The sequence below is a fragment of the Podarcis gaigeae genome (genome assembly GCF_964106915.1).
Source record: "Podarcis gaigeae genome assembly, chromosome: 2".
NCBI lineage: Eukaryota > Metazoa > Chordata > Lepidosauria > Squamata > Lacertidae > Podarcis > Podarcis gaigeae.
This window is the reverse complement of record NC_139679.1, coordinates 38,745,983-38,769,008: the sequence shown is the minus strand read 5'-3', so window position 1 is coordinate 38,769,008 and position 23,026 is coordinate 38,745,983. Positions and strand designations below refer to the sequence as shown.

The window sequence follows — 23,026 nt, the reverse complement described above, 5'->3', positions numbered from 1 at the left end:
AGCCCTACCAGAAAAAAAAGTAGCAATGCTGTTCCTAACAGTTGATAATTTATTTGGTTGAGACATTGGGTGGACCTGCAATTAGATCTCCCGTGGCTTTTCCCCCCAAACCTGAAAGCACCTGTGGGAAGCCTCATAGCCTATCAGGGTCCCCGCTTTCCCCAGTGCCATTTTCCTGATCAGAATCCCCTGTCCCACTTGCCCAAAACTGTTCTTTCACCTGTGGTGAAAAGTCGCCTTTTGAAAGATAAATGTGTATTCTGTGTCTATAATCTGTGCTGCTCTGGGCTCCTCTGGGAGGACAGGTAGGATATAAATCAAATACAGTGGTACTTAATTCGTTCCGGAGGTCCGTTCTTAACCTGAAACTGTTCTTAACCTGAAGCACGACTTTAGCTAATGGGGCCTCCTGCTGCCGCCGCGCCGCCGGAGCACGATTTCTGTTCTTATCCTGAAGCAAAGTTCTTAACCTGAAGCACGATTTCTGGGTTAGCAGAATGTGTAACCTGAAGCGTATGTAACCCGAGGTACCACTGTAAATAAATATTCTACAGTTCTTTGATCTTCTGGAGGGACTAATGAACAGCTGATGTATTGCAACTTCTCAGGTATATAACCATACCATATCCAAACAGTAACAAAAACCACATGAGCACAAGCAGTAACCAATAGCTTGATGACAGGTCATCATGCGGCCATATTCAGCTGTCAAATAGCAGCCACTGGTGGTTGTATATTATGCCCAAAGTTGACCTAAAGGTGCCAAAATAATCTGGCCTTCTGTAAACTACCAGCCAGCCTTTTCTCCTTCCTTGTCTGCTTCATTCCACTGTTTATGCATTTGTCAGGAAAGCTGGCCTCATTGTGCCAGGAAGCTTTGTCATCAATTCATGCTTAATAATCACCTGCTCAGAAGAATAAATCAGTGCTCTTTTGATGTTCACCCAAGCCACTGACTTTTCCTAACAAAAGCAATGTCTTCCCCCTCCAGCTTTTCTTGCTGCTTGGAGCAAGTACAAAAACTGTTATGTCTGCATTTAAACCTTGACGGATCTATGAACCGCATCACTGGACTTGATAGCAACCTTTATTACTTGCTGTTGTCCAAGATGTCATCTGATCGTGCTGCACAAAAGATGTACCAAAGGTGTGCAGTAGTAGGGAGGCTTCAAAACTCATGGGCTGAGCACCAGAGGTGTACACCAATGTTCTCTTTAAATTATCCTCCTTATTTTTGGCCAGAGAAATTAGGAAAGGGGAACCAAAGGGGAAGGAGAAATTCTTGAACAGTTTCTCATGGTTGGGGTTCACCGTTAGCAATGGCAGTAGCACAGCTCCTTTTGTCCCTGAAGGTTTGGCAGGACAGGTGTTGCAGCTGCAACAGCAACAAGTCTGTTGACAACTGTTGGCCACCATATTGTATCCCTCATTATGTCTGGGATCTGGTGTTATTTCAAGGCACCGTAGGAGAGAAATAGTGGTTGGCATGCACATAAAACTGTTGGAAAATAATTGGGGGAAATCTGCAAAGTGATCTTATTCCAGGTATGTGGTAAAAAGAAAAATCTCCGAGGAGTTGGGGGGTGGCCCTTTGGTAGATTTTGGCTTGGCTCTGCATAAGACATGCTTTGCATTTAAAACAATGTGCTCAAACCATCTAGCATGCTAACTATTCCCAGGCAGTAGAGTTGGAATGGCCTCAATATAAGACCCAAAGTAACAAAGGTCAGTAAAGTTGACAGCACCAAGGTTAAGAGGATTCAATTCGGTATAAAGCAGTTCAGTATTGGTTCGCCAGAAGCGGCTTAGTCATGCTGGCCACATGACCCGGAAGCTGTACACCGGCTCCCTTGGCCAATTAAAGCGAGATGAGCACCGCAACCCCAGAGTCATCCACGACTGGACCTAATGGTCAGGGGTCCCTTTACCTTTACCTATAAAGCAGGATAGTAAATATGTGTCCCTCATTTTGTGATCACATCATTCAGGCTCAAAAGTTGTCATTGGACTCATCATTTCATTACTAAAAAGAAGGTGAGACGCCTGCACAAACGGCTTTTATTGCTCCCCTGCAGTCTTGCTCTTGCATTAACTTTCACAAAGTCTGAAGCTCTTCTAGCAACTTACAGTAAATTTGAAAAGCCATTGTCATCAGAAGGATATCACTTCTTTTTAAGGCACCTTCTCTCCCCTTTCATTCTGTGTGTTTATGGCCAGCAACATCTGCATGATAACAGACAGGCTTTTTATTTTTTGGAATAAAAACAAACTGGAGCAAACACAAACATCTGAGCACAGATTTCCCTTCCCCAGCAAGGAGAGCAAGGGAGATGGCAGTTTTGTTTATGGGGTGATGGTGATTCAATTGGCAAGCCCTCAGGGATGATGGACTCATTGTTCTCTGCCAAAATTCTGATGAGATCACCAAGGAAATTTAATTTAGTAGAGTTCTACCTACGATTCCAGCAAGGCTGTCTCCAAGTCACAAAAAGTACTGTGCAAACTGACAGCCTGAAGTGAGAAAGGATAAGAAATTCAAAGAGATCCATAAATGTGGAATAAGAGACACATTAGCTGAGCTATGTATAAGGCTGATAACAGAAAACAATATTTTTTAGGAAAACGTTGTTTAGGAGGGAGACTTTACTTCGCATGCTGTGTACACCCATTTCTTCCCATTGTGTACAACCCATATACAGGTTACCGAAACAGTCCAAATACTGAAAAGCCAGTTGAACAGATGCAAAAGTGGGGTGATAAATATTTTCATGAGCAGTAAATCCTTCTTCAAACCAACTCTTTCAACTCTCTAAAAATTACCATGTGTCTCCTGTCTAAGATGTTGCTGATAGAGCTTGCATTGTGATTAGTGAAAATAAATATAACACTCAAAACTGCTCATCTGGTTGTAGTTAATAGATTACTGCAGCACTCAGATTGCTCCTCTGTTGGTTGCAGATAATTGATTACAGCTGCCTCTGAGGACTGCATAGAAACTTGGTACGAAATGCAGCAGCAGCAGCCCCTTTCTTAAGTGGATGGGAATCACTGGGATAGCTTTAGACCAGCAAAGTTATATGAATGTGCTGGGCACACACCAAATGTGGTTTAATTGAGGGGTAGCCAGCATGGTGCTGTCCAGATGTTGGACTACAACTCCCATCATCTTTGAGATCCTTTGACCATTGGTCAAGCTTCCTGGGGCTGATGGGAGTTGGAGTTCCACAACATATTGAGAGCACTCTGGCATTAAACTATCCTTTGAATTGTGCCCAACACACTGATCCCTGGTTTAATGTATGAAGCCCTAGACAACCTTAGTTATGCATAGATTCAAACCTTCCTCTTTCCCTCTTATCTCATCATGATCTCATTATACTCTGCCATGAGCATCATCTTGGTAGGACCAGCTTGCAGCTGGTAGGTGCCAGCTTCAAAGAAGAAAAAGGAGAGTGGAAGCAATGCAACAACACCTCTCAAGCATTTTTGCAGGCCAATTAGCACTCTGAACGAGCAGCTTTTGATTAAAATCTGCATCTGCTGCCCACTTCCCTGGCAACCATCAACTTTTTCATTTCAAACTCAGCGCCCTGGAATAAGATTTGCGTGGAACAGGAAGTACTAGATCTAATCAGAACTCTTTACAAACCCTCAGATACTTTTTATACAAATAAGAACAAATTGTTGCTAAATCTTAACAGCTAGGTAGCTCATATCTGATGTTTTGCAAGCAGTTGTTGTAGGAGACACTTCTTTTTTAAAAAAATTCACAAAAGAACTAATGTTCTGCTGTTCTGCGGTAAAGCACAGCAGGGCAATGGATTTAGAATGTTTCTAGTGTTGCCATACATTTGAGAATATGGTCTCCAGATGAAATTGCAGGGACAGAAGGTGGGGTCTCTGAGGTCCAGGGGATGAATCCAAACTATAAATCCTAAAACCTATATTGGTTTATTCAGTTTAATTCCCATGACGTTCCTCAAATAAATTCATAAGTTGTAGTTTGGTGAAGGCAAACTTCAGAGATCATGGGTGTAGCCAAAGGGGGCAGCTGCCCCCCAATCAATAAAAACCAATAAAAATACATGGCTGAGGTTCTGCCCCCTTCTAACAAAAATCCTGGCTATGCCCATGTTGGAGATGTGAAATTTTAAATTCTGAAAGTTCTTTCCACTTGTACCAACTCCAGTTCTTTTTCCTTGTGTCAGTCTGTCTTTTCAGCCCCTCAAACCCTTTGATATTTGGAAAGAAGGGAGGGGGGAAGCTTAGGAACTTTATTCAGAGCTGTCAGGATTTGCTTGGGAAAAGAATGAGATCTGAGCTGTGCTTTGAAGAAAGCACCAAAGTGTTTAGACAAACTCTGGGTGACCATGAACTCACTTCCTCTTGAAGCCCAGTGCATCATAAAGTGGAGCCTGTGGGAAATTACCTCACAGGCTGCTTGAGCCTTCCTCCCTCTCTCCAGTGGTTCACCCCACTGACAAGGTCAACTCCTAAGTCCCTAGATCAAGTAGGAAATGCATTGGTGGGTGAAGTGATGATGTCTGATGGAATACAATTCTGGCTTCCTTATCTAAGCTGTTAGTATACGGTGAAGCTACATTGACAGTGTAATCCAATATTTATTTATACCACTTATCATTTAAAAAAGAAATCCCAAAGCAGTGGACAATGTAAAATCATAGAGGTATCCTTAAAATACAAGAAAAAACCCACCCAGAATACTAAGTTCAAATTCAATGCTGTGTGGTTAGGTCACATTTTTGGGAAAGCTTGTTTAAGCAAAAAGGTTTTAAGCAAGGTTTGAAAATGTTGCATTGTTGACACCTTCCTGATATCAACAGGGAAGGAATTTCAGAGAACTACACGAGGGACGTGGGTGGCACTGTGGGTTAAACCACAGAGCCTAGCACTTGCCGATCAGAAGGTCAGTGGTTCGAATTCCCATGATGGGGTGAGCTCCCGTTGCTCAGTCCCTGCTCCTGCCAACCTAGCAGTTCGAAAGCATGTCAAAGTGCAAGTAGATAAATAGGTACCGCTCTGGCGGGAAGGTAAATGGCGTTTCTGTGTGCTGCTCTGGTTCACCAGAAGCAGCTTAGTTATGCTGGCCACATGACCCGGAAGCTGTACGCCGGCTCCCTCGGCCAATAAAGTGAGATGAGCACCGCAACCCCAGAGTCGGTCACAACTGGACCTAATGGTCAGGGGTCCCTTTATCTTTACCTTTACATGAGTTCAGTGGGAGTGGAGAAAGCGCTGTTGCTCTTAAGTCCTACTTGTGGATATGGTTGGCCAGTTGGGAGACAGGATCTTGGGCTAGATTTTGAATTAGAAGATTCCAAGGACCTATTATTATTATTATTATTATTATTATTATTATTATTATTATTTGTACTTAGGGATGCATTTGCATGTGAAGTATGAAAGCCACATACCTGTAGAATTAAGAATATGCCTCCTTAAAAATATATTCAGAAGGAGCTTCTAGGGAAGGATCAGACTGCCACCTCCACTTTTTTAAGAGAGAGAGAGAGACGTGCACCTAATCTGAAAATGTGTGTACCCTTTATACTTGACTCCAGTTAAATGTAATGAGAGAAAGCAGCCAAGTTTGAAATGGTCCCTGAATTGGGCCTCAAAGATAGCAGCCTGCAGATTGTATCAGCAGGCTTTTGCCAGCCAGAACTGCTGCTGTATTTTAAAGATCTGAAATGAAGAGGTCATCCTGATATAAAATGCATTAGTGTGACCATTAATGTAAGTAACACTAGAGGTCAATCAGACCCAATCAGCCGTTTTCCCTCCAGCTTCTGCAAACCTCCCATGTCTACTTCAAATTCAATTTTGTGTGTGGATGGTGCCTTTTTTTGGCTAGATAAAGAATGCACCCTTGGATAATGTGTCTACTGTTACTATAGGACAGTTACAGTTTTGTTGTTATCATACAAGCTGGGATGCTGCTTATTTGGAGACTTCCATACACCACCAACTGATCTAAACAAGTTGGATTTTATGAAGTGTAAAGGTCTGGAAACTGAATGGCAGATTGATGACTAACAGCTTGTTCACACACCTCCCTCATGCAGCCTGACCCTGTGCGTGTTTACCCAAAAGCAATTCCCAGTGTATTGGGGTGGGGGGGGGAGCTTATTCCAAGATAAGTGTGCATAGCATTGTATCTAAAGTCATTCACTTGCAATACTAGTATAAGGAAGGCCTTCGACACATTTGTCAGCTTTTAGAAAGCGAATTTTGTTTGCTTTACTGAAACAGTCTTTATCAATAAGATAAGAAGGATGTGAGAATAATTGTTTAATTACAAAGTGAAAAAGTGTGTGTGTGTGTGTGTGAGTGAGTGAGAGAGAGAGAGAGAGAGAGAGAGAGAGAGAGAGAATGTATAGATGGAGACACAGACCACACTTTGTACTTTGTGGACAAAATACCCACAAAACACATAGCTAAAGAGAGAGAGAGAGAGAGAGAGAGAGAGAGAGAGAGAGAGAGAGATGTCACCACAGTGCACTTCTCTCTTCGACTCTGTTAACTACAGTTATATAAATCAGGGGGCAGAGCCTGGAACTAAATGAGCCCCAGGTGGTCTTCTGCATGGCCCATTGTAGCAGCCTATTTGTCACAGCCCAGCTCAGCTGAGCGATTTGTGCATTTTGAGTATTGCCGCTTCTCAGCTACATGACAGCTCTGCTGGTGAAGATGAGAGCTGTGTGGGTATCCACTCCAGGCAGAGAGGGTGCCTCTCCCAGGATGTCCTGGCATGAACTAGGAGTTTGCGTAATGATGCCAACCTGGTGAAGGCCAGCAAGAGAGAAAACACAATGTGCAGGAAGGCTCCAAAAGTCACCCTCCAAGTGGTGTGTGCAGAGGAGTGATGGGGCAGAACTTTCCCTCCTTGTGTATTTAATAACACACAAAACAAATGTCTGAAAAGGGCCAAGACAGGTATAGTCATAGCAAGCAGGACTGCTCCACAAAGTGTGAAAGGGTTCTAAATCTGCCACACTGAAGAGAGACGCTGCAGCATGCAGGCAGATCCATGGCCATGAGACTGGGGCAAGATTTACATTCTGATAGGTGAAGGATTCAAACTCTGTATGTGATGTGAAGTAGGGTTTATTTTGAGCAGCATGGTGTATGGCACTGGAGTTCTGAGCTCAGGTGCTTTGCTCTCTGTGCCACGACGGCATCTTCCATAAGGAGGCCTATTCTCTATTGTGCCTTAGCACCTCTAGGGCAGATGGCCAGAAGACAGAATTTCAGCTATCAGCTCAGCAGGATCAGGTGATTCAGGGGGCCAGTAGGGTTCCACCTGGTCCTGTAAGGTTTCTGACCCTGGTCTGGCTCCTGAGTCTTAACAACTTGTTACTCCACTACAGACTGAGCTACAGCTATCTGCCCAATGTCCCACATGCCTTCTGGCACTGATACCCTGTCTGTTTAGTACCCCTTTGTCTCCAGCCACTGCTCCTCCTGAAACACAGCTCATCTCCTTGAGCCTTCTAGGAGTATTTTAGTACCTTCAGGCATCTCTGGCACGGTGCAACCTGGACTTCTCAATCATTACTTGGTACACAACAATTTGGAGATAGGCTACATTGTTAGTGTGGTTGGATCATGGCGTTGACTGACTTGTATGTCTCTTCTGGCTTTGATTCTATGATCCTAAACAAAGCTGGCTGAGGCTTAATATCAGAAGAAGAGTAGCTCCCCGCCTCATGGTATATGCATTAATCTGTCTTTGGACTGTTCAAGAGATAAATTTTGAGAAGGGAAGCTTGGAGGAAGGGCAGGGAAACTTAGGAGTTAGAAAGAGGATTTTGTTACACGAAAGAGGCCAGTCCCATATCCTGTCTCTGATAGATGTTACATCTTAGCGGAAACAACACCCTTATAATGATTCAGTTAATTGTGCAAAGTTCTATCACCATGAGAAGCCCCTGCACAGAGCTCAGCAGTCCAGTTTATCCTAGAAGATACTAAAAGATTCACAATAGCACTAGAGAACTAAGTATGGCTTACAGTGCATAGCAAGCTACATTGGTACCTCGGTTTACGAACTTAGTCCGTTCCTCAAGTCCATTCTTAAACCGAGGCATGCTTTCCCTGATGAGACCTCCTGCCACCAGTGCCCTTCCACTCGTAAACTGAGGTAAAGTTTACAAACTGGAACACTACTTGTGGAGTGCGTAAACCAAATAGTTCATAAACAGGACTGTTTGTAAACCAAGGTACCACTGTACTTGGAAACAAAGAGGAAAAGCTCTCCCTCCTCCACTTTTTTTTTTTGCAAGTTTCAGGTGTAATTACAATGAATCAAGACTCACACTGATGGGGACCGGGCTCTCTGTAAGAAGCAGCCCCTCCTTAATTTTTATTTTTTATGTACCAAAATATATATAGTGCTCAATCATTTTAAAACCTTTAAACATTTAACAATAGAATTTTAAAAAATGATCTATGGGAATGGTTGAAAACATTTAAATACAATGAAAATAACAGCGAAAAAGATTTAAACATGTCAACATCTACAGGTCTGAATAGGCTTGCCTAAGCAAATATACGGTATTTTAAGCAGGTACAGAAAAGAGTCCAGCCAAGGTACTTGCTTGGTGCCAATAGGTAGGGAATTCCAAGGTGTAGCTGCTGCCATGCTAAAAGTTGGCTTTCTTGCAACTGCAGAATGAGTATTGTATGTCATCTGTAGCAGTGCCAGTTTCACAAAGCTGCCATTTTCTTTTCCAGAAACAATTCTGTGATTTCAAGTGTTGCAATCATGTTGCGTTTTGGTTTGAAGGGAGCCTAGTTCCTTTCTACATGCGAACTGTGGACAGAAAATAGGCAAAGCACATCATCCTGTTCTCATTCATTTTTGCTTGCACCTCTCTGAGCGGCACCCCTGTTACTCCACTTAGTTTATTTATTTAATAAAATTAATTAATCAATCAATCAATCAATCAAATGTTTATACCCCACCCATCTGGCTGGGTTTCCCCAGCCACTCTGGACGACTCCCAAACACCATGAAAAATTAGACATTAAAAGCTTCCCTAAACAGGGCTGCCTTCAGATGTTTTCTAAAAGTCAGGGAGTCGTTTCTTTCCTTGACATCTGTTTGATTGTAAAACAAAACAAAAACGAAACTCAAAGCAGTTTACAATGGACTCAAGAAAAATTACAGCAGTAGCTTAAAACATACAAAAAGTTGACCTACTTAAACAGGTTAAAATTCTCTTTATTTCATAAAATTCTAGAGAAATTACCAGGGTTGACTGTGAATGAATTGCCCATAGGGTTGTCGTGGGATGCTCAACCATGCAAACATCCCTCCTCGAATCCTTCCAAGCAGAGAAGAGGCAGGCACAGCCTACTGTGGACGGGTCCCAGTTTGATGCAGGGTCCAGAGCAGGATCAAGGGTTGCTTTCCATTGTGTTGCTTAACCTCTCCCACCCACCTGCCTCCACCTTACAGGCACACATTTAAGAAGCATGAAAACGTGTTTTTTAATTGGTGCGCTTTATTGGGGGCATGAGGTAAGGATTTCAGGAAAGGGCTTTTCAGCTGAAGATTTACTAGGCATATAAAAAGATCAAGAGAGTGGCTGGAATTGTATCCATTTTTAAAGCTCTGACATTTATTAGGAAGAAAGGGGAATGAGGCCCTCTCCATAACTGTTGTATTATTGTCTGGCATACCTTCTTTACCTTCTTCTTTTTTGTAAAGAAGGGGCCATCCCCAGGAATATCCCACCATTCCTTTCTTAAGGACATAATATATGGGGACCATTTGGAACTCCCCGCTCCCTTATTCTGTACAACACTGTGAATACAAGGCAGCCCTACGGGGATGTGGGGTCATCAATATCATGTTGCATTGTGATTTGTACAATATGGGCTGTGCAGAGTGTTTTTTTAGATGTGCTGTTAAGACTGGTGTTGGTGGGGAGCAGTTTTTGTGTCAGCCAGAACCTCCGCAGAAATATGAAGAAAGGGGAAGGGGAAACTGCCAGGAAAAAGTGTTGCAGTAGAGATATGTATGTAAGCAAAACATAGGCTCATAATACATTTTAACTTATTTCATTTTAAAACCTTAAGTTGGTGTTATGCAAGCCTGTACTCTGTTAACTGGCATGGTTTCGCCGCAGGCTAGAGCTTCTCTCTGGTCACGATTTCTCAAAATGGGAAATACTGTTTGGAGTTGCATTGCATTTGCTTTGAAGCTGGGAATGTTGTGAAATCAGGGATACATCCGCTATGCCCTGTGGTGCTGCGGTGCTCTGGGACAAGGTTCAGCACTCTACAAGAAAGTGTTTCCCTGAAAATAAGAGCCATCTGGTTGCTCTGCTGCAAGCTCTAGGCCTCGCTTTGCAGGCCTTGCTGTAGAAGCAGGATGTTGCCCTTGGCTAAAACCAAAGTGCACCAGAAAGAAAAGCTACATCCTTCCTGCGCAACTGAAAAACCTTCAGAGCAGAGCACCCCTGACCTCAGCGAACCTGCGAGTGCTTCTCTTCCACCCTCTAGCCGCAGCTCAGCTCAGATCTCAAAAGCCAAGCCGCTTGGTGAATGGGGACGGAAAAGAACACCGTTTCCAGCCATTAAGTTGATAATACTTAACATTTATGTAGTGTGTTTTAATATACAGTAATTACCTCCACATTGCAGCTGAAGAAGAGAGAATGGTAGCTTACATATGTAAAGGCAGCTGTGGAGTTTGTGGTTGAGGTGATATTTGAACCAAGGGACTTCCTTTCTCATAGCTGAAGCTAGTAGCCAGTAACCTCTATTACTAGCTCTCAAGTTCTAAGGAGGAAAGCAACTGCCAAGAGCTATCTGCTGGCAAGACAGAATTTGCTGCATGTAAACTATCTTGGAAAGCTATACACCGTTTAAAACAAAAACCTTTTCTTTAAATCTTGTCTTGACACATATCCCCAAGCCTAAGAACTCCGCTCAGAAGTTTTTGGATTTAAGACAGTATGGTTCCCATTGACTCCCAATGGATGTAATAAGACTCTCCCAGCACACAAGGCAGCACACAGACCCCAAACAGTGGGATGGGGAATGTTGGGGCCACTTGCAGTATTGTTGCCCAGGGGACAGAGGGCATGTTCACATTACCACTTTAAAATGCAGCAAAGTCATTCCATCTGCTTTGTTTCAAGCTGCATTTGCACAGTGTTGTATTGATTGATTGATTGATTGATTGATTGATTGATTGATTGATTGATTGAATTTATATACCCAGAGGTCTCACCTCAGAAAGGGAGCAGGGAAGTCTTCACATGACCATTTTGGTTTCCTTGCTCCTGCCACACACACCCCTGAACTCCGATTTATTGATTTCATACGACACTGGGTTGTAGGAAAAATCTCTCTCTCTTTTTTAAAGATATTTATTAGAATTTTCAATATTAATACAATAAAAATCAAAAAGAAAAAAGAAAAAATAACAAAAGTACAAAAATAAAAATAATTAAAAACACACAAATTTTCCATAACTTATTTTCCTTTAACTTATTTCCCAGACCTCCTCATACTTCCCTTTTTTGTATTCCAATTCAAATTGTTAGTTCAGCAAATCCTTATCAATAAGCTTTAACCTACTTCTAAAGCTTTTTTCCATATTCTCTTAAAACATTAGAGCTAGAAACCACTTAATTTCTATCCGACATCGTTCTAACATTCATTGATTTTGCAATATTTCTGTAAATAGTCTTTGAATTTCTTCCAATCTTCTTCCGCCGACTCTTCTCCCTGGTCTCGGATTCTGCCAGTCATTTCTGCCAATCCCATATAGTCCATCACCTTCATCTGCCATTCTTCCAGAGTGGGTAGGTCCTGTGTCTTCCAGTACTTTGCAATGAGTATTCTTGCTGCTGTTGTAGCATACATAAAGAAAGTTCTGTCCTTCTTTGGCACCGATTGGCTGACCATGCCCAGGAGAAAGGCCTCTGGTTTCTTCAGGAAGGTATATTTAAATACCTTTTTCATTTTGGTTTCCTTGCTCCTGCCACACACACCCCTGAACTCCGATTTATTGATTTCATATGCCACTGGGTTGTAGGAAAAATCTCAAAGCAGTTTACAAACTCCTATTCGTGAAATTGTTGTCTGTGCATGTGTGCTCATCTGCACATGTGCGACGGCTGTCTCAAATGTACACACCATTCTGAAGCTTAAATTTTATAGCTGGATTGAAGCTGGTTTGAGGAAGTGGAGAAGCATAAAAAAGCAGTACTTTAAAGAAACTACAGAGTTAATATAGATTGTGGCTAACATTATGTGACTGTGGCTTCAAAAACTAGCAGTGGGTGCTCCTGGTTGTGGAGTAAATGGTAATGTGAACATATCCTAAGAATACTTTTGCCCTGGGTTTGGAGGATGATCTAGAGCCTGTGAAAGGCAAATTGCAAACCTAGTGCATGCATAACTGCAGTAGGTTTAGTCTCCATGGACTTAAGCCCATTGAAGTTTAAATGTGTCAAGTTTGTAAATTTGTGGATTGTATTATTCAGGCAGTGAGATTATCTCTCTTTTATTGGATCTTCTCTTGCTAAATTAGAAATAGGTTTGTTTTTTTAATCACAGAATTTAGTACATTGAAAAACTTAGCAAGGCTTGAAGTCCTTCTAGTGTATCACCATGGAATACTGTGGCAGGTTTCTCCTTATAGTGTTTGCATTTTGATTGTCAATGCTAATATTAAAACTCATCATGTCAAAGGTATTCTGTCCCTAGTCCCACTCTAAAAAGTTCCAAAAGGAGGCTGAATGAAGAAACCACTGGGTTTGGACAGATTTTATGTATTTACTTTAAGGACATATGTAGAAAGTAGGAAAACCTGGATTTGTGTCTTTGTCCTACACAAGCTTCAATATATTTCTGTCATTGCAGTGAACAGCCAGTTATTCATTTTGGCTTTACCAGGCTAACCTTGTACTGACACGGTGTGTGAAGGAGGCAAGAGGCTAAACACAGCTTCCAATTTGACATTGCCACAAAGTCTGTAGAAATGCAGCAGAGTTGTCACAACATGGAGCTGTATTAACTGTGTTTTTCTCCTCTCCAGCTTCTTTGTACAAGTGTAAAACTGCTTAGTCCGCGCACTGCCTGGTTCTTCTCTTTACCTTAACTTGGAATTCCTGGGGCAGCATTCCAGGTCCCATCAGTACAGGGAAAGGAATTTTCCAAACTGCAGCAGTTATTGATAATAGAGAAGCTCTCAAAGGCTTCTGAAGGTTTTTTCAAAGTGCAGGATATTTGTGAATGTGCATTTTTGAGTCAAAGTTGTGACCCTATTTAGCTTTAAGACCTAGGGTGCCTTTGTGTTCTTGTGCAGTTTCTATCTGGTGCTGCTCCAAGTATTTCACTGGTGTCCCCCTGAATGTTTTGCACCTGGGAAACCATACTTTGCCCAGTGGTTCACAAACCTGCAACTCCATTGGAGCAGAAAGGAAGGGTTGAGCTGCCCTCTGGAGGTGAGAGGCTGTCCTTGTTCATAAGCATATTTAATTTTTCCTTAACCTCTGTGATGAGCCAATTCAGCATAACCATGCCCTGCAGACTTATAATGGAAGAACCAGTTCAGTATTATAATACAGAGCTCTCAGCAGAATTGTTCAGTTCTGAATTGCCTGACTGAATTTGGCTTCATTTTATTAGGTGATCTTGGTTCATTCTCTCCCCACGCCACCATCCCCACCAACCTGCTCTATTGGTTAAAGAAATCTCAATTAAATTTGAATTAAAATGGTGTGACACCTTTAGAGGAATGTTGCATTTCATATTTGATCCACCGTTTTCTTCCGCTACTACAGGAAGGGAGGTGGTGGTGGTGGTGGCAAGAGTAAGAAAGGAGTGGCTGAACATAGGATGGCTGCTTACTGGGTGGCCATTGTGGCTCTGCAGAGCATCAGATGGACATGGGGAGAGAAAGCAGGGACTGAGCATTCGAGATGGGTGTAGGAGTGAGAAACAGGAAGCCGTAGTGGGGCAAGCTGAGGAATAGACCTGTTGCAGAAGCAAACAGGAAGGCCAGGTGAATGTGTTCTTATAGTCAGAGCGAACTATCCTAATGATCCTATACATCTATGGGAAATCTAAACATATCAAGCAATGCCAGCTCAGACCTTGGAGGGTGATTATGCACAGCAGAATGCCTGGCACTCTTGAGTCACTCCCGACAAGTCACTCTTCCCACACTGCCTAGCTGAGCTGACTAACTGCATCATAATCACCAAACAGACCTCCCCACCCCAAAGCTGTTTATATTAGCCCCCCACTGAGCTGTTATTGGCTGGTTGCCCACTAGATACAGTTCAGATACCATTTTGTACAGACAATATCCACTCTTGGATCAGAGCTGGCTCAGCCATTAGGCAGGCTGAGGCCTCTGCTTCAGAGAAGTGTCACTGCCATTGGCACTGATTTTAGGCAAAACCACATCCATTTTGGGTGCAATCTCTCCCAAAATCAGTGCCAGTGGTGGTGCCACTCCTTCTCCCACATCAGATGTGGCAGGGCATGTGATGGCAGCAGCAGCAGCAGGAGCAGGTAGGTAGTGGTGGGAGCAGTGGCAGGGCAAAGCAGCACTTCCTGTTTCACCTCAAGTGGTAAAATGGGATGTGACACCCTGTCCTGGATAGAGTTAATAGGCACACAACACACAGCCATGCATGAGATAGCACTGAAGCAGTAGTGTGTATTTATGTGTATTAGAACTCCACTTTAGGCCTGTGAGGCTATTTTGGCCAAGCCCTGCCCACCTGCCTTAAACCTAATGCCATATATGTCAGGTGCTGGAAAGGTAAAGTCATGGCTGGACCAAAATGGGGTTTGAAGGCACCATCGACCAGCTGCTTGAGGTTGCCTACAGAGCCCTCTGCATGGTGCCTGACATAGCTCTTCTTAGGCCCTGGTGGTCAACTGATTGTTAGGGCTCCCATAATGTTGTGCACAGATCTCTGCTGGCAGAGGTGATCAGCTGACCATCTGTGCCTGCAGGGAGCCATGGGCAACATGTAGACACTTTGATCGTCAGCTGACCGTAGCAGTTTCAAAGCACCACACATGTCATACAGTTTAATTTCAAATGGTGCAGGTAAAATTGGGACACCTGATGGCCCCCATACCTGTCAAACTTGGGCTATGGTGGTTGGGGGAGATAAGGCCAGATCCTCTGCTTCAGAATGACCCTACATTGCTGAAATTTATTGATTAATCCTTCTGTTAATATTCCGCCTTTCCTGTAAGGAGTTCCTGTATTGTCTTTACAACAACCCTGAGAAGTAGGTTAGGTTGAGAGAAGGTGACTGGCCTAGATCCATCCAAGTGAGCTTCATAGCTGCGTGTGGATATGAACCCAGTCTCCAAGACCCTTGTCCAGCATTTTGCCCACTACACCACACTGGGCAGAACCCTTTTTAGGTCAGCAAAGCAGTGGGCAGAGACTTTTGAGTTCTCCAGAACTAGATGGCAAACACAGCAACATTTCTTTCCACAGTGTTATATAGGGGTCTTATGGAGGGCTGCTGCACACATTATACAGTGGGAAGCACTTGCCACTATGGGGTGCAACTTTTTACACCCATATTCTATTAAAATATTCACCTCCCAGTTCTGTAACCTGAGTCCCAGGTAGTGCTTCTGAAGAACTGTATGAAATAGGGGAGCCAAAAGATCATGTTTCAGAAGAAAATGACAAATCAAGAAGTCAGTGGAACGTGTGGGTATTTGCTCAACAGTTCTTCATCCAGATTTGAAACTCTGAAAGTTGTTAACGGAAATAATGTATATTAAAAATAAAAAAAAATCCACCTCCTTAGCAGTGGAATGTACACAATTTACACCAGATTTTGAAAGGGTTAGAGTTCTGACTATTATATTTAATAGGAAGCATTATTGTGGCTATATTTCAAGAGCAAACCTTGCAGGGGTGAAATCAGCATGCACCTTGCATTACCAACATTTGACATCTGACTGAAGGTGTCAGCAGGCATACAGAAAGAGTGAGTCCAGCAAGCATTGCGTACCTGGATTTTCAGAACACTTCTGACAACAAATCTCATGTGAATCCTTTAAAGAAACTCAGAGTGAGGCATGGGGGTGGATGGGAAATGATTGGTATTCTTACAGTACCTGACTGAAAGATCTATGAGTAAGCAGGAAGGGGAATGCCAGTTACACCACCACTATGAGAAAGAGAGAGAAAAAATATTGGTGGAATTCCCCAGATATGAGGACAGAAGACTCAACAAACAGAGTCATTCAGCTGGAGAAGTTGAAACAGGGTGGTGTTGTGGATGGGAAGCAGGGAAGTCTCCAGTCCCAATGTACTACGAGTATAGGATTGCTCTGTTGGTGCCTGTAATAGGTGGGAATTTGCATCCTCCTCTGTGTTTATGTGTTCCAATTTATTCTTATTCATTCAATTTATTTTGGAAAATTCAATTTATTTTGAATCTCCAAGCTTAGTAAACAATAGCCCTCCTGGCTGATGCATTGCATCACTTGGATTTTGTTTGCAAAAGTTGTGAAAAGGTGTTATTAGTAATGCTAGTACTGTTTTTATACACTCTCATCAGGCTCTCATATGGAGCGATATGGACACCAAGAGAATTATGTGCGAATCTGAGCCAGGAGTTGGTTCATAGGATTTAGATCCTTTTGACTGGCAGTAATTCTCCGGGTGCAGGTGGTGCTGTGGGTTAAACCACAGAGGCTAGGATTTGCTGATCAGAAGGTCGGCGGTTTGAATCCCCACAACGGGGTGAGCTCCCATTGCTTGGTCCCTGCTCCTGCCAACCTAGCAGTTCAAAAGCACATCAAAGTGCAAGTAGATAAATAGGTACCGCTCTGGCGGGAAGGTAAACAGCGTTTCGGTGCGCTGCTCTGGTTCGCCAGAAGCGGCTTAGTCATGCTGGCCACATGACCCAGAAGCTGCATGCTGGCTCCCTCGGCCAGTAAAGGGAGATGAGCGCCGCAACCCCAGAGTCAGTCACGACTGGACCTAATGCTCAGGGGGTCCTAATTCTACAAGCAGGGTCTCAGACAAGGTGGGGCTTGGAGATACTTTGGATTGAACTGGGGACGTTTTGTATGTAAGGCATGTACTCTGTCACTGACTTATGGCCCCTCCGTGCTTCCTATACTGGGTATGTAAGGCTGGTTTAGCAACCCTGTTGCTTGTTCTTGAAAGCAGCCTGCTATCTTTGTAGCTATCTCTTAAATGTAACCAAAACCTTATCTTTCTGTTTCTCCTGCAGTCTCTGGAACAGCTCAGCCCATAGCATAGCATGACAGGTCAAAATGCAGCAAATTTCCTGTTTAAACTGAATAATGACATTCATAGTTTGGCTTAACAGCCTTTGGCTTATTTATCAGTTAACACTCCCATTTTTCCCCTTCCTCTAAAAAAACAAAATTCCATTTGATCCCCTTCCCAAGTTGCTGCATAGAGGCAATATTTCACCAACTTATAGTTGCTCCCTAGATTTTTAATTATTATTATTTTTTGTCTTGGTGCTGTAGGAGAATGGACCATTAGATGAACTTTGAAACATTTCCAAGCCCCATTAGTCTGTGTCTGCAAATTCTTTTGAGTTTACCTCCAGGCCTGTTCACAACTGGTTTTCCTTTCAGCTTCTTGAAAGACAGAGTAGAATTCCCCCCCCCCCTGAGTTCTGGTACACATTGCCTGGTACTATGCTCCACTGATACACATTTCCAAATAACATGCTTGTGGAGAGGTGTGTAAACAAACCTGTCACCTTTTCAGAGGCAGGAGCCCTGTTTCTTTAATGGCAACATGGCAGACACAAATTCAACAAGTGAGGCCTTCACTGCATCAGATAATGTGATGAGAAAGCTTCTTTTGTTGGATTTCTGCCTGTTATTCATTTATCTTACACTTTCTGTCCTACCCTCCCCTAGTGCCCGCTGAAGGCAGTGTAGTATAATTATTTAAAATCACAATGCAATAAAATATATTTTTTAAAGCCTCACATCAATAAAGCTTCATAGGATGCCTCCTACCTGAGATGGGAACCACCAACCATAGAATATAAAGGTAAAGGTAAAGGGACCCCTGACCATCAGGTCCAGTCGTGGCCGACTCTGGGGTTGTGGCGCTCATCTCGCTTTATTGGCTGAGGGAGCCGGTGTACAGCTTCCGGGTCATGTGGCCAGCATGACTAAGCCGCTTCTGGCGAACCAGAGCAGTGCACAGAAACGCTGTTTACCTTCCTGCCGGAGCGGTACCTATTTATCTACTTGCACTTTGACGTGCTTTCAAACTGCTAGGTTGGCAGGAGCTGGACCGAGCAACAGGAGCTCACCCCGTCATGGGGATTCAAACTGCCAACCTTCTGATCAGCAAGTCCTAGGCTCCTTGGTTTAACCCATAGTGCCACCATAGAATATACACGGGTCTGAAATGTGTTGGTGTGAGTTTGCTAGCTCTCATGATGAAAGGTCCCCTCCAAGTCTGCAAGCTCTTGCCTGCAGCATTTGATCAAAGCATCCCTTCTTTTGCCTGCATAGCAGCTTTCACCAAACTTGTGCCCTTTATGAAAGTTGTTGGACTACAACTCTCATCTGCCCCAGCCAGCAACATTTGGAGAACACCAAGACTGCAGTGTAGCTTTCTAGGAATACAACACAAAACAATCCCATCACCCTCTGTAATTTATTTAGCCTATCTTACAGGGAGCTTTGAAGTCCCATTTGTTTGGGCAGGGGATGGCAACTGCCCCCCCACCATGTTTCTCTCAAAACTGATCTACCATTTTTATATTTCTTCCTGATACATACACATTCCACGAGACTGAAATACCAGATTCTTCATTCTTTCAGAAGACGACCACAATTACTGTGCTCAGTGGCATATACAGAGCAAACAGCAAAATAATTGTTTCCCAAATGTTACTCCATTCGTCTAACCATAAAAGCCTGGCTTTTGTTTCTGGGGAATTCCAGTGCACAGAAAACCTGGTTGAAAGGGCAGACAGATTTTAAAGCAAGCATTCGTGTTTCTAGAGCTGCTTTCCTTAACAGCTAGCAACTTGGCAAAGTTCCCTTAACAGCCATATTTACTCCAAACTAAATGTGCACATAATGTTGTCCAAAACATGCATCCCAAGAAGGCGAGGGAAATAAAAAAACAACAACTGGTTTTGAGGAAGACGTCTTTTTAATAGCCTGATCCTTTAGTCCCATTGGGATCAGTCAGGTTAGGCACACTTAATGCGCTGGATAATAATAATAATAATAATAATAATAATAATAATAATAATAATAATAATAATAATAATTTATTTATACCCCGCCCATCTGGCTGGGTTTCCCCAGCCACTCTGGGCGGCTTCCAACTGAATATTAAAAACAATACAGCATCAGACATTAAAAACTTCCCTAAAGAGGGCTGCCTTCAGTTGTCTTTTAAAAGTAAAATAGTTGTTTATTGCCTTGACATCTGCTGGGAGGGTGTTCCACAGGGCAGGCGCCACTACCGAGAAGGCCCTCTGTCTGATCAGGCCTTCATCAGCTTTAGGCCTGCAGTCAGTAAACCCGTCCTGTGTTCCAGTTAAGAATGCCTCTGCCGCCCAACTGCTTCACCCATAACAAGTCATTCAGTCTCCTGAACTCCAGCCAGTTCAGTTTCCATCTTTATTGTTTTCACTTTGTCCATTTGCGGTAGCATTTGGCTTGTTCTTTGTTCACCCTTCACATTGCCCCATTAAGGCCTTGTTTGCTTTCCCATTCTGTGTTTTGAGATACCTGTACTTTTGTCTTGGGGTGGGAAGACTTTAGCAAGGGAGGGGGAGAAATGAGCACCCGTGCTTTATGTGCGAGGGGGCCAGCCTTGGAATGGGCGTGGTGGTGGGGAGATATCAATAGGGATCATGTGTGCTTAGTTATGGGACGCGGGTGGCGCTGTGGGTAAAAGCCTCAGCGCCTAGGTCTTGGCGATCGAAAGGTCGGCGGTTCGAATCCCCACGGCGGGGTGCGCTCCCGCTGCTCGGTCCCAGCGCTTGCCAACCTAGCAGTTCGAAAGCACCCCCGGGTGCAAGTAGATAAATAGGGACCGCTTACTGGCGGGAAGGTAAACAGCGTTTCCATGTGCTGCGCTGGCTCACCAGATGCAGCTTGTCACGCTGGCCACGTGACCCGGAAGTGTCTCCGGACAGCGCTGGCCCCCGGCCTCTTGAGTGAGATGGGCGCACCAACCCCAGAGTCTGTCAAGACTGGCCCGTACGGGCAGGGGTACCTTTACCTTTTACCTTTGTGCTTAGTTATACAAAGACCTTAAAGGTAAAGGTAAAGGTACCCCTGCCCGTACGGGCCAGTCTTGACAGACTCTGGGGTTGTGCGCCCATCTCACTTAAGAGGCCAGGGGCCAGCGCTGTCCGGAGACACTTCCGGGTCACGTGGCCAGCGTGACAAAGCTGCATCTGGCGAGCCAGAGCTGCACATGGAAACGTGTGCAAAGACCTTAGGGCAACAATTTAACATCACAACAACCCTGTGGAGTAGACCTACCCAGAGCATGACCTTGCCCTAAACCATTCGCCTAATTAAGGTGGGATTTGGATTTAGCTTTGCCATTTCCACCCCCATGCTCCCAACTGCTTTTCTTCACTGGCTTTTTGCATTGCTGCTGTTGTGTGTGTGGAAAACTGAATAAATGTATGTTGGGGTTTTGGGGGGGTAGGGGGCTCCTCACTGGCATTAATCTTCTGCTTTGAATTAGCACTCATGCTTTTGAAGTGCAGCCTTTTGATCTTCTACATGCTTACTCAGAAGTAAGTTTCACTGAGTCCTGTTTAGGGAAGTTTTTAATATTTGATGTTTTAATCTGTTGGGAACCCCCCAGGGTGGCTGGGGAAACCCAGCCGGATGGGTGGGGTATAAATAATATATTATTATTAGGAGTTCGGTGGAGCTTTTCATGAGTGTGCATAGGCATGAGTGACCAGGCTTGCAGAACCTTACCAGGACTCTGCAGCGAGTAAACTTGTTGCTGCCTTTGCCAGCTCAGATTCCCCTTGGTGGGAGAGGATACACAGGCTCAATCTGTGCAAGTTTACTTGGTAGAAAGGCCTGCTTGAGTCCAACAGGACTTGCTCCTTGAAAAAAAAAAGTGCAGAGGATTGCAGACCTAGACCTAAGCATGCTTTTTTTTTTTTTTTTTTTTTTTTGCAAGCCCCGCTGAAATGAATGACATTTACTTTTTTAAAGTAAACATGTTTGAAGACAGGATATTAGTTTCTGAGTCTGCCATGAGAGAGTTTTAACCATCAAAGCCTCATCTCCTCCTTGAAGACACTGTGCTGCCTTCAGGAGAACTTGTCCAGCCGTTTTCCTTTTTTTAAACAGCCGGGTCTGGACCTTTCCCCTTTTTAGCCGCTCTGGCTTTGCTATCTGCACCCCTGGGCAGCAATTATCCCCCACTCCCAGCTTCTGCTTACCTCCATTGCACTGTGGGATGCTCATTATTCAGAGAATGACAATGCTCCTTTGATCATTGACTAGCATTCTGAACCATGTGACCCTGGAGGGGGCGGGTCTTTCTCTGCTAACACAGCCAGGAGAGTAAGAGAGTTTTCAGCTGCTTGGGTGAGTCTCCTCAAAACTGCCTTTGTTCTTTGAAATAATTCAAACTTTTTTCTCCTACCCCTTTGCACTGCAACTGCAGATAGGTTGCTTTCTCTCTCTCCTCCCCACTTCCTGCCTCAGGTTGCGTTGCCATTCTGGCTTTGTGCAGGGGGAGTGCAGGAAGGGTGGGCTGGAGGAAGGAAAGAAATCCTTGTGTTTTGTGGGCTGTTTTATGACAAGGCAATTGGATTTGCGAGGAAGGAAGGATTCAAGCTTCTTTCTCATTCAGGTTTAGCGGTGTCTGGTGTGATGTGGCGTGGCGTGGCTTTTTGGGGGTGGGTGGGGAGGGAAGGACAAGGGTGCAGAAAGCGTGTGAGCCTCATGTCTAGGACCCTGAAACTAGCGAGAACCAGGGACTAGGGGAATTCAGTTTCCATGTCTTGACCAGATTTCTTCGCTGCAGAAAGAAAAGGGCTTTGTGCCTCACAGCTATCTCTTTGTAAATATTTGGCCAATGGAGCCGAGTGTGCTAATTTCTGCCTCTGAGGCTTCCCCACCCCACCCCCAGTTTTTCCTCTCTCCACATAGTGTACGTTGCACTCTAAAGAGAAGGGACAAAACTTCACTGTAATCCACCCCCTCCCAAACCCATCCTCCCCTTTACTACTTATTATCTAGCCATCTGGCTTGAGAAAGCACAGTGTGAGTGCCTGGGTTTTCCTGTCTTTGCAGAACATAAGCCCCAGAGGTAGGTGTGCTGGACTTGTACATGCCTTGGTTTTTAAACTCTGCTAACTGTTCCTCTGGGAACTTTTTCCTCTCTCTGCCCCCCCCCCTCTGGGTTTTCCTATGTTCATCAGTACTGCTGGGGCTCCGCCACTTATGGGGGGGGGGGTTGTAGGAAACAGAAAATGGGGCTGTATATCCCCCCTTGTTTTTAATGTGTGTTGGAGGAGGGAGGGAGGCAGAGAGGTTTCCAAATAAACTGTTCTGAAAAGGAATAAACTGTTCTGACAAGGAATTTTAGAGTACGGGAGTTACGGGTGCAGGATTGCTGTGGGGCAAAGTATTCTGTGTATTGGGATGTATGGGGTGTTTCTTTATAGTAAGGGTATGTCTGGTGCCCCTTCTTGGTTGAAGGAAGGGCGTCGGAAGTTATTGATTTAATAACATGCAGTGTGGCTTCATTTGGGAATGGATCAAATGACAACCACCCAACCTTTGTAAAACTCATTTCCCTTTGGGCAAACTTTGCAATGAAATACAATGTATGCAGGCCTTTGTGTTGAGGCCTACTGTGTGCCATGGGGCCAGCAGGGTAAGCTGGGTGTGGGGATGCTGAGGCCTGTTTTATTCTTGGAGGTGGGCAAGGCTGTTTTGAAGCTATCTTACACTTTTCTTTCCATCCCAAAATGTGCTG

At 44.0% G+C, this 23,026-nt stretch overlaps 1 protein-coding gene across 8 annotated transcripts in view; it reads left to right on the top strand.

The window, feature by feature from the left end:
• Window positions 1-23,026, top strand: part of SEPTIN9 (septin 9) — a 215,326-nt gene that overhangs the window by 144,240 nt on the left and 48,060 nt on the right. Inside the window, exon 1 of one of the 8 annotated variants that reach the window (XM_083725865.1) lies at window positions 21,484-21,627. The exons of 6 other annotated variants lie outside the window; for them this stretch is intronic. The gene's annotated coding sequence lies outside the window, so the exon portion shown is untranslated. Of the gene's footprint in view, window positions 1-21,483; window positions 21,628-22,332; window positions 22,355-23,026 lie in introns of those variants that run through there. One more of the 8 variants, XM_083725866.1, reaches the window with a different exon arrangement.